This window comes from Staurois parvus, unplaced genomic scaffold (assembly GCF_062004578.1).
Source record: "Staurois parvus isolate SC_StPar_1 unplaced genomic scaffold, SC_StPar_1.0 ptg000782l, whole genome shotgun sequence".
In the NCBI taxonomy this organism is placed as follows: Eukaryota; Metazoa; Chordata; class Amphibia; order Anura; family Ranidae; genus Staurois; species Staurois parvus.
The window spans coordinates 129,090-143,741 of NW_028318578.1; the positions used below are offsets into that span (position 1 = coordinate 129,090).

The 14,652-nt window shown below is 44.5% G+C and overlaps 4 non-coding genes across 4 annotated transcripts; all 4 read left to right on the forward strand.

The window, feature by feature from the left end:
* Positions 1-2,560: 2,560 nt before the first annotated feature.
* On the forward strand, positions 2,561-2,651 carry TRNAY-GUA (transfer RNA tyrosine (anticodon GUA)). Its single transcript is given in 2 exon segments — positions 2,561-2,597; positions 2,616-2,651. It is a non-coding gene; the product is annotated as a tRNA-Tyr (tRNA).
* Positions 2,652-4,205: 1,554 nt separating this feature from the next.
* Positions 4,206-4,277, forward strand: TRNAG-UCC (transfer RNA glycine (anticodon UCC)). The gene has a single exon. It is a non-coding gene; the product is annotated as a tRNA-Gly (tRNA).
* A 4,002-nt stretch (positions 4,278-8,279) lies between these two features.
* TRNAY-GUA (transfer RNA tyrosine (anticodon GUA)) lies at positions 8,280-8,370 on the forward strand. Its single transcript is given in 2 exon segments — positions 8,280-8,316; positions 8,335-8,370. It is a non-coding gene; the product is annotated as a tRNA-Tyr (tRNA).
* Positions 8,371-11,474: 3,104 nt separating this feature from the next.
* On the forward strand, positions 11,475-11,546 carry TRNAQ-CUG (transfer RNA glutamine (anticodon CUG)). The gene has a single exon. It is a non-coding gene; the product is annotated as a tRNA-Gln (tRNA).
* The last annotated feature ends 3,106 nt before the right edge of the window (positions 11,547-14,652 follow it).

Sequence of the window (14,652 nt, forward strand, 5' to 3'; positions counted from 1 at the left end):
CTATCTGGGAGGGGTGGTAACACTATCGGAAGTCGCCAGCGACACTGATACAGCGATCAGTAAAAATCGGTTCACTGATCAGTGACACTGGTGACAGGGCAGTGAAGTGGTTAACTGGGGGGGGATTAAGGGGTTAAACGGGATTACTGGTGTACTGGCGGGCAAACTGGCGCTATCTGGGAGGGGCGCTAATACTATCGGAAGTCGCCAGCGACACTGATACAGTGATCAGTAAAAATTGACTCACTGATCAGTGACACTGGTGACAGGGCAGTGAAGGGGTTAACTGGGGGGGGGGGGGTGATCAGGGGGTTAAATGTGTCCTAGGTGTGTTCTAACTGTGGGTATGTGCTGTTTTATTCACTATTAGTATGTCTTCTTCTCTGTCTGGAACGGAATGTGTCCAGGCAGAGAAGAATGACATCATATCCTGTCCTGTGTAACTGTCAACACAGGACAGGATAGGACAGGGAGCGATCATTTGATTTCAGCCAGACATCACTGGCTGAAATCTAATGATTGATCCCTCCGGGATCGAATGGTGTCACCCGCGGGTCGGCGGGAGCGAGCGCACGCGCCCCCTGCCGGCGAAAACGTTGGGAGCGCGGAACCCGTTTTAAAATGTGGTTTTGCGCCCCAGTGCCGCCCTGCACACGTATATATACAGTGGCAGGGCGGCAAGAGGTTAATGATAGTAGTAAAGACCTCACCACATTGGCATTGCAGTAGTATAAACCTTCCCTGTGCATCTAGTATTGAGGATATTACCCAGATGGGGCAACCTTTCCTGATAAGAATAACAACACCTGCTTTGCCCATGCCACCCATAGTGGAGTATGCTAAGGGAAAATGTCTAAGGGAGAAATTAAAAGAGCTTCCCATTTTGAAATGTGTTTGCTGGATAAGGATAATATCAGCCTTAGACTGGCGGAATTCCCTAAGATCTATCGACCTCTTCCTCTTTGAATTTAAACCTTTAACAATGCAAAAAAACACTTCAAAAAAGTATTTTTCCAGTGGCGCATCAATCAATTATCAGCGTAAAAGAATTCCTAATAAAATAAAAAATATATAAATAATATATCATATTTCCCACATACAAAAATATTAATGGTGTAACAATAATTAATCATTGATGATGTTCCAAAACGAAAAGTCCAAATAGCTTGGTCCATCAAATAATCACCACGTGAAAAAACTTGTGCAAAAATAAATACATATATAAATGTAAATAACATAGGAGTACGGGGCTCAAGATATCTATAACATATGGAAATAAAAGTCCAATTAATATATAATAAGAATGCAATAAGCCCCTCTTCATAGGGACATCTGTAACGTCAAGTGTGCTTCAATCTGGTCAAGGAAATATAGGGGATCCACCGTCACCAACACCAGAAAACTGATTCTTCTGATTTTTACCAGAAGAAGTTGACCCCCAATTACAGATGGGTCAAAATGCGCAACGTGAATTCCCAGGAGAATGGCGTGAAACTGGATATATGTTAGCTTAGAAGGAGCAAAGATGGACCCCCGTTGTGCAAGGATAAGCACCAGTAGACCTAATTCCAACATCCAGTTCAACCATTAAAAAAAATATACTATATATATATATATATTATTATTATTATACAGGATTTATATGGCGCCAACAGTTTGCTCAGCGCTTTACAATATGACAGGAGACAATTCAACAACAATACAGTTCAATACAAGAGGGATAGGAGGGCCCTTGCCCAGGGGCGGACTGACAACACATGGGGCAGCCGGGCAATAGGGGATCATGGGGCCCCTGTGTCCTTGCCCAAACTCAAATAAGCACACCCAAAAAAGCCTATAAAAAAGGTACCAGGGGCATCTCATGGGGCCCCCTACTGACCCCGGGCCCTCGGGCAGTGCCTGAGTTTCCAAATGGTCAGCAGCCTCTGCCCTGCAATCTAGGATATATATTATATTTATTTATTTTATATATATATATATATATATATATTAGTCCTATACCCAAAGTTGATCCAGAGAAAGGCAAAGAAACCCAGCAAAGCACGATCCAATTTGCTCCTGCTGGGGGAAAAATTCTTTCCTGATCCCCCGAGAGCTCCTTATGATAGGTCAGTCTGTAGCAGGGGTGGACTGACAACTCATGGGGCCCCTGGGCAATAGGGGATCATGGGGCCCCTGTGTCCTCACCCACACCCAAAAACGCCAATGAAAAAGGTACCAGGGGCATCTCATGGGGCCCTCTACTGACCCAGGGCCTCGGGTAGTGCCCAAGGTACCAAATGGTCAGTCCGCCCCTGGTCTGTAGAGTGAAGGCCTGTAGTGGAACGTCATCCAGGAATCCTTAGGTCGCTGCTCTGAGTTCAGCTCGAAGAACATTTTTCCCCTTTTATCACTCACAATATATAGTTTGTTTTCAAATGATTAAATGTATAAAAGTTCTCCTTCCTCTCTGACAGTGTATTGTAAAACAGAGATCTGTATAGCAGATTCATGGTGTAAGTAGTGACCCCTGCTGGTGGATCAGCTCTCCTGGTCACTCAGCTCTCCTGGTCAATCAGCTCCTTCGATAGCTCAGCTGGTAGAGCGGAGGACTGTAGAGGAATCATCATGCAGGAATCCTTAGGTCGCTGGTTCGATTCCGGCTCGAAGGACACTTTTATCATCATTACTAGAATCCAGCAAGATTTTATCTACACTTCATTTCTTATATTCTGTTTTATGCCCTTCCATGTAAATGTGTGAAAGGAATGGGCTTCTTCATACCTGTCATGTGACTAAACCATTTCTATAAAGTAGTACTAAAGACTAAACATTTTTTTCTCTAATGCATTCAATGAATTAAAGTGTCACTAAACCTTCAACAGTACAATCAGTCTGTAGATGCTGTAGAGCATGATTGTTATACTCACTGTGGAACCTAAGGGGTTAATCCTCTGTATTGTGTATAAAAGCAGTTTGATCCTGTCTTCTCTGATCCTCCCCTCCTTCCAGTAGCCCCCCTCTTATCACCTGATAAGACATATTGTGTGGAGTCCCTCTGCACATGCTCAGTTTGGTGTGTATTTTAGAGAGTGTTTTTTTTTCTTGGGAGAGTGCATGTGATTAGCACAGGGCCAATCAGTTCTGGTCAGACAGAGGTCAGGGGTTCTGCATCCTCTTAGAGAAAACTCCTCCTACAAGCTTTAACCAGTGCTCTACTGGACACTGATATAATTCACAGGACCGCAATATACTGCTAATGAGAAAAGGTATTTAGCAGTTTATATTTACTAAAATAATTGCATTTCCATGTTCTGTGTACTGTGGGAGACCGGATATAGTGAATGCAGGGTCCGGGGAGACCAGATATAGTGAATGCAGGGTCCGGGGAGAGCGGATATAGTGAATGCAGGGTCTGGGGAGACCAGATATAGTGAATGCAGGGTCCGGGGAGACCGGATATAGTGAATGCAGGGTCCGGGGAGAGCGGATATAGTGAATGCGGGGTCCGGGGAGAGCGGATATAGTGAATGCGGGGTCCAGGGAGACCGGATATAGTGAATGCAGGGTCTGGGGAGACCAAACATAGTGAATGCAGGGTCCGGGGAGACCAGATATAGTGAATGCAGGGTCCGGGGAGAGCGGATATAGTGAATGCAGGGTCCGGGGAGAGCGGATATGGTGAATGCAGGGTCCGGGGAGACCAGATATAGTGAATGCAGGGTCCGTGGAGACCGGATATAGTGAATGCGGGGTCCGGGGAGAGCAATTATAGTGAATGCAGGGTCCGGGGAGAGCGGATATAGTGAATGCAGGGTCCGGGGAGACCGGATATAGTGAATGCAGAGTCCAGGGAGACCGGATATAGTGAATGCAGAGTCCAGGGAAACCAGATATAGTGAATGCAGGGTCCGGGGAGATCAGATATAGTGAATGCAGGGTCCGGGGAGAGCGCATATAGTGAATGCAGGGTCCGGGGTTTAGTAACACTTTAAGATACTGACATTCACATTCATTAGATGTGGTTTGCACCTGAAATTGCACCGCTATGAGCGGGCACCTAATGTTAAAAACAAATGGAAATTGGCCATCACATAATTAAAGAAAAGAAAAGGCATGTACTTGACAGTCCTAGCATGGACACCTCTCTGTTCACACTAATCTAGGATGGAAAAATATACATCATCACCATCACATGGGTGATATGTGTACTTCTTTCTTGTATAGCGTTGGTGGTATAGTGGTGAGCATAGCTGCCTTCCAAGCAGTTGACCCGGGTTCGATTCCCGGCCAACGCAGAGTCTTTTTTTTGCATTACTGTTAAGAGTTTACTTTCAATTGATTATATAGTTACATAGTTAGTCTGACTGAAAAAAGACAAAAGTCCATCCAGTTCAACAATAGAAAAAAAAGTTATAATCCTACACCCACAGTTGATCCAGAAGAAGGCAAAAAAAAAACCCAGCAAAGCATGATCCAATTTGCTCCTGCAGGGAAAAAAATTCCTTCCTGATCCCGAGAGGGAATCGGATATTCCCTGTATCAACTTTACCTATAAATGTTATATCCAGTTATATTCTGTGTATCCAAGAAACAATCCAGAGCTGGCCAGAACCAACTCTTGGGGGAGTCTATTCCACATTTTCACAGCTCTTACTGTGAAGAAACCTTTCCGTGTTTGGAGATTACATTTCTTTTCCTCCAGATGTAAATCTAATCCTTGTTATCTAACAATGCCTGCTGTCCCATGTATGAAAATATCCTGTTCTCTTTCTGTTTCCTTTGTGTGAAATCCCTGATGTTCCTGCCATTCCCTCTTCTTTCCTATTAAAGTCTGACCACACTAGGCATGAGAGCACAGCGTGGTCAGTTTTCTGGCCCAGCAGGTCATCCAGTACCCTCTGCAAAAATGCCAAACTGTACCCCCCTCCCCTTCCTGTTCATGATGTAAGCTTGGGGGATCCTACGCCCAGCAGTCACTCACTTGTCAGAATCTCTGCCACTGTCACTACTCCTGTCCCTTGTAACAGAAGGAAGGAGCCCCCATCCCTACAGCAAAATATTGCACCCAGGGCAGCCAGCCCTTCCACCCACCCCTTGTCATGACCCGACTGCAGGGAACTCAGCCTGCTCTTCTGCAATGTTCAGACTTCTACAAACATGTCCTCTCTGCACAGCCATTCATTTGGAAGAACAGTGTCCTGCTGTTTCTCCTCTCTCACCTCTCTCTACACAGCTGAGAACAGAGGGTATGTGAAGGTGCCACCATCCCTACAGAAAAACATTGCGCCCAGGGAAGCCAGCCCTTCCGCCCACCCCTTGTCCTGGCCCTGCTGCAGGGAACGCTGCCTGCTCTTCTGCAATGATCAGACTTCTACAAACATGCCCCCTCTGCACAGCCATTCATTGGGAAGACCAGTGTTCTGCTGTTTCTCCTCTCTCACCTCTCTCTACACAGCTGAGAACAGAGGGTATGTGAAGGTGCCACCATCCCTACAGAAAAACATTGCACCCAGGGAAGCCAGCCCTTCTACCCACCCCTTGTCCTGGCCCTGCTGCAGGTCAACCCGCTTCTGCGATAGCTCAGCTGGTAGGGTGGAAGACTGACGAGAGAACATCATGGGGGAATCCTTAGGTTGCTGCTTCGATTCCAGCTCCAAGGATCTTTTTTTATCATCGTTTCTAAAAGCCAGCAATATTCCATGCATACTCATTTTTAGTTTTTTTTCTATGAAGTAAATATGTGAAAGATCTACCATTTAGTATTATTATATCTATTGGTGGATATCTTGGTGATCAGAATTGCCTTTAATAAGCAGCCAACCTGGATTTGTTTCCTCGCAAAAGCAAGACAATTTTTTATTTTCTCACCGAAATTTTAGAATTTTTATTTTTGTATAATTATTAATATTCTATAAGAGATATGCCTTCTAACTGTTAATAGCTACATAGTCTGTCTGAAAAATAACAAAAGTCCATCCAGTTCAACCATTAAAAAATAAATATATATATATATATATATATAATATCAGGCCTTGAAGTTTCCACTTGCCTGCTCGCCAATGGAGAGTGGAAATTATGGTGGGGGCGAGTGTGTCCCCCAGGGCCATCTTGTTGAAAAGGCTCGGAGCTCAGGCCGGATCTGTCATTGGCACTGGGAGCTGTCAGACTGGTCAATAGCTGAGCGCAGTGAAAGCAAAGGAAGGAGTGTGTGCTGTGCTCTCTGCCTCCCCCTAGAGTGCAGTACTTGACTCTGTGAGTGAACAACGAAGTACTGCGTTTTATAGGGCTGTGTGTGTGTGTGTACATGTGTGGGTGTATGTATGTACATGTGTCTGTGTATATATTCATATGTGTCTGTGTGTATGTACATGTGTCGTGCGTGTGTATTTCTGTGCAAGTACATGTGTCTGTGTATGTATGCATATGTGTCTGTGTGTACATGTGTCTGTGTATGTATGCATATGTGTCTGTGTGTACATGTGTCTGTGTATGTATGTACATGTGTCTGTGTATGTATGCATATGTGTCTGTGTGTACATGTGTCTGTGTATGTATGTACATGTGTCTGTGTATGTATGCATATGTGTCTGTGTGTACATGTGTCTGTGTATGTATGTACATGTGTCTGTGTATGTATGCATATGTGTCTGTGTGTACATGTGTCTGTGTATGTATGCATATGTGTCTGTGTGTATACACATGTGTCATGCGTGTGTATTTCTGTGTAAGTACATGTATCTGTGTATGTATGCATATGTGTCTGTGTGTATGTACATGTGTTGTGCGTGTGTATTTCTGTGTATGTACATGTATCTGTGTGTATGCGTGTCTGTACGTGCCTGTGTGTGTATACGTTTGTGTGTATGTGTGTGTACATGTGTATCTGTGCATGTGTGTACATGTTTCTGTGTGTGTATGTGTGTGTGTGTGTATGTACATGTCTGTGTGTGTGTACAGGTGTCTCTGTTTGTGTGTTTGTTGGTGGCGAGTATTGCAGGCCATAGACGGGGAGAAAACCGGACTTTTTTTTTAGAAAAATGAAAAATCGTTCGTTCAATCAGCCGACGTTACCACCATTGGTAAAAAAAAGTCAGCTAATTTTCGTCCCGTCTACGGCCGGCAATTAATATAATAGTGGTGTCCCTGCAGAGAGCTCTGCTATATTCGACATTTAAAAGGAGAAGAAATAGAATATGAAGAAAAAGTTGTAACATTGTATCTATTTGTATCCATTTCGGATACAGATGTTTCTATTCGGATACAAATAGATACAATGTTGCAACCCTTATACTTTTAAATGTCAAATATCATAGTGGAGCCTTCTGCAGGGACACCGCTAATAGATTTGACATTTCTAAGTATCGCAGTTGCAAACATTGTATCTATTTGTATCCATTTCAGATACAGATGTTTCTGTTCGGATACAAATAGATACAATGTTGCAACCCTTGTAGTTTTAAATGTCAAATATCATAGCGGAGCTCTCTGCAGGGACACCGCTAATAGATTTGACATTTCTAAGCATCGCGGTTGCAAACATCGTATCTATTTGTATGGATACAAATGGATACAGATGTTCTTCTTTTTCTTTGGTCACGGCTCATGCACATTTTTTTAATCGGGAAAAATATCGTCCGATTTGCCCAACATTGCCGTGAAAATCGGCCGATGGGCAAAATCGGACGTTTTTTTTTCCCAACACGAACGGTTAAAAAAAATGTGTCAAAATCAAGACCAATTCAGCCACTAACGATCCGAAAATCGGCCGATTATTTTTTTGGATGAATTTTCAGCCGGTTTTCTCCCCGTCTATATCCTGCATAACTCTTAAGGCCTGGCTAGTAGCTCAGAAATTGAAATTTTAAGCCCTTTATTATATTATATATACTGTATATATAATTTTTTTAATTTACATATATATATATATATATATATATATATAATCCTATATCCAGAGGGAGGCAAAGAAACCCAGCAAAGCACGATCCAATTTGCTCTTGGATGGGGAAATATTCCTTCGTGATCCCCTGAGAGCTCCTTAGGATAGGTCAGTCTGTAGAGTGAAGGCCTGTAGTGGAACGTCATCCAGGAATCCTTAGGTCGCTGCTCTGAGTTCAGCTCGAAGAACATTTTTTCCCTTTTATCACTCACAATATATAGTTTGTTTTCAAATGATTAAATGTATAAAAGTTCTCCTTCCTCTCTGACAGTGTATTGTAAAACAGAGATCTGTATAGCAGATTCATGGTGTAAGTAGTGACCCCTGCTGGTGGATCAGCTCTCCTGGTCAATCAGCTCCTTCGATAGCTCAGCTGGTAGAGCGGAGGACTGTAGAGGAATCATCATGCAGGAATCCTTAGGTCGCTGGTTCGATTCCGGCTCGAAGGACACTTTTATCATCATTACTAGAATCCAGCAAGATTTTATCTACACTTCATTTCTTATATTTTGCTTTATTTCCTTCCATGTAAATGTGTGAAAGGAATGGGCTTCTTCATACCTGTCATGTGACTAAACCATTTCTATAAAGTAGTACTAAAGGCTAAACATTTTTTCTCTAATGCATTCAAGGAATTAAAGTGTCACTAAACCCACAACAGTACAATCAGTCTGTAGATGATTGTTATACTCACTGTGGAACCTAAGGGGTTAATCCTCTGCATTGTGTAAAAAAGCAGTTTGATCCTGTCTTCTCTGACACCCCCCTCCTTCCAGTAGCCCCCCTCTTATCTTCTGACATATTGTGTGGAGTCCCTCTGCACATGCTCAGTTTGGTGTGTATTTTTAGAGAAATTTTTTTCTTGGGAGAGCGCATGTGATCAGCACAGGGCCAATCAGTTCTGGCCCAGAAAGAGGTCAGGGGTTCTGCATCCTCCTAGAGAAAACGCCTCCTACAAGCTTTAACCAGTGCTCTGCTGGACACTGATAGAAGTCACAAGAATGCTATATACTGCTAATGAGAAAAGGTATTTATATTCTCTCTCCCAGGACTCTACATTCATTATATCCGCTCTCCCCAGACCCTGCATTCACTATATCTGGTCTCCCCGGACCCCGCATTCACTATATCCGCTCTCCCCGGACCCTGCATTCACTATATCCGGTCTCCACAGACCCTGCATTCACTATATCCGGTCTCCCCGGACCCTGCATTCACTATATCTGGTCTCCCTGGATCCTGCATTCACTATATCTGGTCTCTCCGGACCCTGCATTCACTAAATCTGCTCTTCCAGGACCCTGCATTCACTATATCTGGTCTCCCAGGACCCTGCATTCACTATATTCGCTCTCCCCGGACCCTGCATTCACTATATCTGGTCTCCCCAGACCCTGCATTCACTATATCTGGTCTCCCAGGACCCTGCATTCACTATATTCGCTCTCCCCGGACCCTGCATTCACTATATCTGGTCTCCCTGGATTCCTGCATTCACTATTTCTGGTCTCCCCGGACCCTGTATTCACTATATCTGGTCTTCCCGGACCCTGCATTCACTATATCCGCTCTCCTTGGACCCTGCATTCACTATTTCAGCTCTCCTTGGACCCTGCATTCACTATATCCGCTCTCCTTGGACCCTGCATTCACTATATCCGGTCTCCACGTACCCTACATTCACTATATCTGCTCTCCCCGGACCCTGCATTCACTATATCCACTCTCCCCGGACCCTGCATTCACTATATCTGGTCTCCCCGGACCCCGCATTCACTATATCCGGTCTCCCCGGACCCTGCATTCTCTATATCTGGTCTCCCCAGACCCTGCATTCACTATATCTGGTCTCCCCGGACCCTGCATTCACTATATCTGCTCTCCCCGGACCCCGCATTCACTATATCTGCTCTCTTTGGACCCTGCATTCACTATATCTGTTCTCTCCGGACCCTGCATTCACTATATCTGATCTCCCCGGACCCTGCATTCACTATATCTGGTCTCCCAGGACCCCGCATTCAGTATATCTGGTCTCTCCGGACCCTGCATTCACTAAATCTGCTCTTCCAGGGCCCTGCATTCACTATATCTGGTCTCCCAGGACCCTGCATTCACTATATTCGCTCTCCCCGGACCCTGCATTCACTATATCTGGTCTCCCTGGATTCCTGCATTCACTATATCTGGTCTCCCCGGACCCTGCATTCACTATTTCTGGTCTCCCCGGACCCTGCATTCACTATATCTGGTCTTCCCGGACCCTGCATTCACTATATCCGCTCTCCTTGGACCCTGCATTCACTATTTAAGCTCTCCTTGGACCCTGCATTCACTATATCCGCTCTCCTTGGACCCTGCATTCACTATATCCGGTCTCTACGTACCCTACATTCACTATATCCGCTCTCCCCGGACCCTGCATTCACTATATCTGGTCTCCCCGGACCCTGCATTCACTATGTCTGGTCTCCCCGGATCCTGCATTCACTATATCCGGTCTCCCTGGACCCTGCTTTTACTATATCCGATCTCCCCGGACCCTGCATTCACTATATCCGCTCTCCCCAGACCCGGTATTCACTATATCCGGTCTCCCCAGACCCTGCATTCACTGTATCTGGTCTCCCTGGACCCTGCATTCACTATATCTGGTCTCTCCGGACCCTGCTTTTACTATATCCGGTCTCCCCGGACCCTGCATTCACTATATCTGCTCTCCCTGGACCCTGCATTCACTATATCCGGTCTCCCCGGACCCTGCATTCACTGTATCTGCTCTGCCCGGACCCTGCATTCTCTATATCCGCTCTCCCCGGACCCTGCATTCACTATATCCACTCTCCCAGGACCCTACATTCATTATATCCATTCTCCCCAGACCCTGCATTCACTATATCCGCTCTCCCCGGACCCCGCATTCACTATATCCGCTCTCCCCAGACCCTGCATTCACTATATCTAGTCTCCCCGGACCCTGCATTCACCTTATCCACTCTCCCTGCATCCTGCATTCACATATTTGGTCTCCCACAGTACACACAACATGGAAATGCAATTATTTGAATAAATACAAACTGCTAAATATGTTTGCTCATCAGCAGTATATAGTAGTCTTGTGACTTCTATCAGTGTCCAGCTGGGCACTGGTTAAAGCTTATAGGAAAGGTATGCATTCTGCTCTAGAAGGATGCATACCCCTGAGCTCTGTCTGAACAGTGCTGATTGGCCATGTGCTGATCCCATGCACCCTCCCAAAGAAAAAAAAAACCTCTCTAGCAGCACACACTTAACTGAGCATGTGCAGAATGACACCTAGAGCTCTGTACTATCAGCAGATGGATTGTAGACAGTAGAAGAAGGGGAGGATCAGAGAAGTGGTCAGATCCCCTGTATACAGACACATAGCTGGCAGTAAACACACACTGTTGTGGATATGTACTGTAAGAATTGTGAGTGCTCAGAGACGTATAATCCAATGTAGATTTGTGTGATTTACCGCCACTCCCTCCCATCATTATAGGAGTCTCCTCCTGAGTCATGAGACATGAAAGGTTCCATGGTGTAATGGTTAGCACTCTGGACTCTGAATCCAGCAATCCGAGTTCAAATCTCGGTGGGACCTTCTTTTACATGAAGAAGCAACAAAGAAAACATTGAGAAAGTAAGACGTCCACCAACTCTCTGGTTGGTTTGGCCAAGTGGTTAAAATGGAAGTAAGGACCCTAATAGTGCCCATACACTAGATGAAAAATCATGAGAAAATCTGTCATTTGGACAGTTTGATTGTTTTCCGTCCATTTAAAGTGTTCCTAAACCCACAACAGTCAAATCAGTCTGTACAGTTGTGCTCAAAAGTTTGGGACACCCTGGCAGAAATTGTAAAATTTCAGCATTGATATTGAGAATATAACTGATCATGTCAACAAATGCTCTTTTATTGAAGGATGATGGTCATATGAAGCCGCTTATTATCCAATAGTTGTTTGGATCCTTTTTAATTCATAATGATAACAGAAATCACCCAAATGGCCATGGTCAGAAGTCCCCGCCCCCCGGATCAGAAGTCTCCGCCCTGTATCAGAAGTCTCCACCCCCTGGATCAAAAGTCTCCGCCCCCTGGAATGTTTGGCTTTGGTACAGACACACAAGGTGACACACACGGGTTACAATGCCAATTAGAGGTTAATGTCCCACATCTGTGGCTTTTTAAATTGAAATTAGTGTCAGTGTATAAATAGTCAATAAGTTTGTTAGCTCTTACGTGGAAGCACTGACTAGGCTAGATACTGAGCCATGGGGATCAGAAAAGAACTGTCAAAAGTCCTGCGTAACAAGGTATTGGCACTTTATAAAGATGGAAATGGACATAAAAAGATGTCCAAAGCCTTGAATATGCCAGTCAGTACTGTTAAATCACCTATTAAGAAGTGGAAAGTTCGGTGATCTCTTGATACCAAGCCAAGGTCAGGTAGACCAAGAAAGTTTGCAGCCACAACTGACAGAAGAATTGTCCGGGATTCAAAGAAAAACCCACAGGCAACCTCAAAAGAAATCCAGGCTGCTCTGGAACAAGACGGTGTGGTTGTTTTTAAGGAGTACAATACAATGATACTTGAACAAAAATGAGCTGTTTGGTCGAGGTGCCGGAAAGAAGCCTTTACTGCACCAATGCCACAAAAAAGCCCGGCTACAATATGCCTGACAACACCTTGACATGCCTAACCGGGCCTTCTTGTGTCATTGATGCAGTAAAGGCTTCTTTCTGACACCTCCACCATGCAGCTCATTTTTGTTCAAGTGTCATCATATTGTGCTCCTTCACACCAACCACACTGTCCTTTTCTAGAGCAGCCTGTACTTTTCTTGTGGTTACCTATGGGTTTCCCTTTGTATCCCGGACAATTCTTCTGTCAGTTGTGGCTGCAATCCTTCTTGGTCTACCTGACCTTGGCTTGGTATCAAGAGTTCCCCGAACTTTCCATTTAATAGGTGATTTAACAGGACTGATTGGCATATTCAAGGCTTTGGAGATATTTTTATGTCCTTTTCCATCTTTATAAAGCTCCATTACCTTGTTATGCAGGACTTTTGACAGTTCTTTTCTGATCCCCATGGCTCAGTATCTAGCCCAGTCAGTGCTTCCACGTAAGAGCTAACAAACTCATTGACTATTTATACACTGACACTAATTGCAATTTAAAAAGCCACAGATGTGGGACATTAACCTTGAATTGGCATTGTAACCCGTGTGTGTCACCTTGTGTGTCTGTACCAAGGCCAAACATTCCAGGGGAGGGAAACCTCTCATCTGGGCCATTTGGGGGATTTCTGTTATCATTATGATTTAAAAAGGATCCAAACAACTATTTGATAATAAATGGCTTCATATGATCATCATCCTTCAATAAAAGAGGATTTTTTGGCATGATCAGTTATATTTTCAATATCAATGTCAAAATTTCACATTTTCTGCCAGGGTATGTAAACTTTTGAGCACAACTGTGTATGCCATAAAACATGCTTGTTATACTCACTGTGAAACCTAAGGGGTTAATCCTCCGCATTGTGTAAAAAAGACTGTTTGATCCTGACTTCTCTGATCCTTCCCTTCTTCTACTGTCCCCAATCCATCTGTTGATAGTACAGAGCCCTAGGAGGCACTCTGCACATGCTCAGTTTGGGTTTAGTAACACTTTTAAAGCACCTCTTGCTGCCTTTGGTGCTGCTCATCACAAGATTGCTGTAACGTACAAATGACAAACAAACAATCAAACAAACAAACAAACAAACAAACAAACAGGAAGATGCACACTAAGAGCAGTAGAGTTAAAAACTTTCATGTCAAAAACAAATGCAAATTGGCCCCTCACCAGGGGTGGACTGACCATTTGGAAACTCGGCCACTGCCCGAGGGCCCGGGGTCAGTAGGGGGACCCATGAGATGCCCCTGGTACCTTTTTCATAGGCTTATTGAGTTTGGGCAAGGACACAGGGGCCCCATGATCCCCTATTGCCCAGGGGCCCCATGAGTTGTCAGTCCGCCCCTGCCCCTCACACAAATTAAAAAAAAAAAAAAGCATGTACTCAACGCTCCCGGTGTGGACGCCTCTCGCTGTTCACACTTGCAATCTGCCCCCGTGAGACATCATCCAGGAAGAATGCCTTGGGATGGAAGGAAATACATCATCCCCATTACATGGAGATTTGCACACATTTTTCTCCTTTAGCGGTGGTGGGATGGTGGTGACCATAGCTGCCTTCCAAGCAGTTAATGTGGGTTTGATTCTCGGCCAACTCAATCTCCTCATTTTCAGCCATGCAAAGCAGCCTCGACAAAAAACCCGAGGGCTCCAGGTCCTTAAAGAAAGCTCCTTGGGTTATCCCATGGGGCGGCTCTGCAGAAATATCTGTCTCTGGACACAGCTGATGACTAATCTGTGTACCAGCCCATTGCCGGTACCATAGGATAGCTTCTATTCATGCCATCAATTGTATGGCTAGCTGTGATTGGTCACAGCAATCACCTGGTACAGACTGGGCCAATTATAGTCCATCTGTGTCATGTGAGTAGCTGTGGCCAATCACAGCTAAACAAAACAAACTGAATGAATCAATTTCAATCAATAAATTGCTTGGCTATAGCAATGAAATTCATTGCTGCAAGCAATCATAATGTGTAAAAAAAACTAAAATAAAAAAAATATATATATATAGAGATAAATATCACT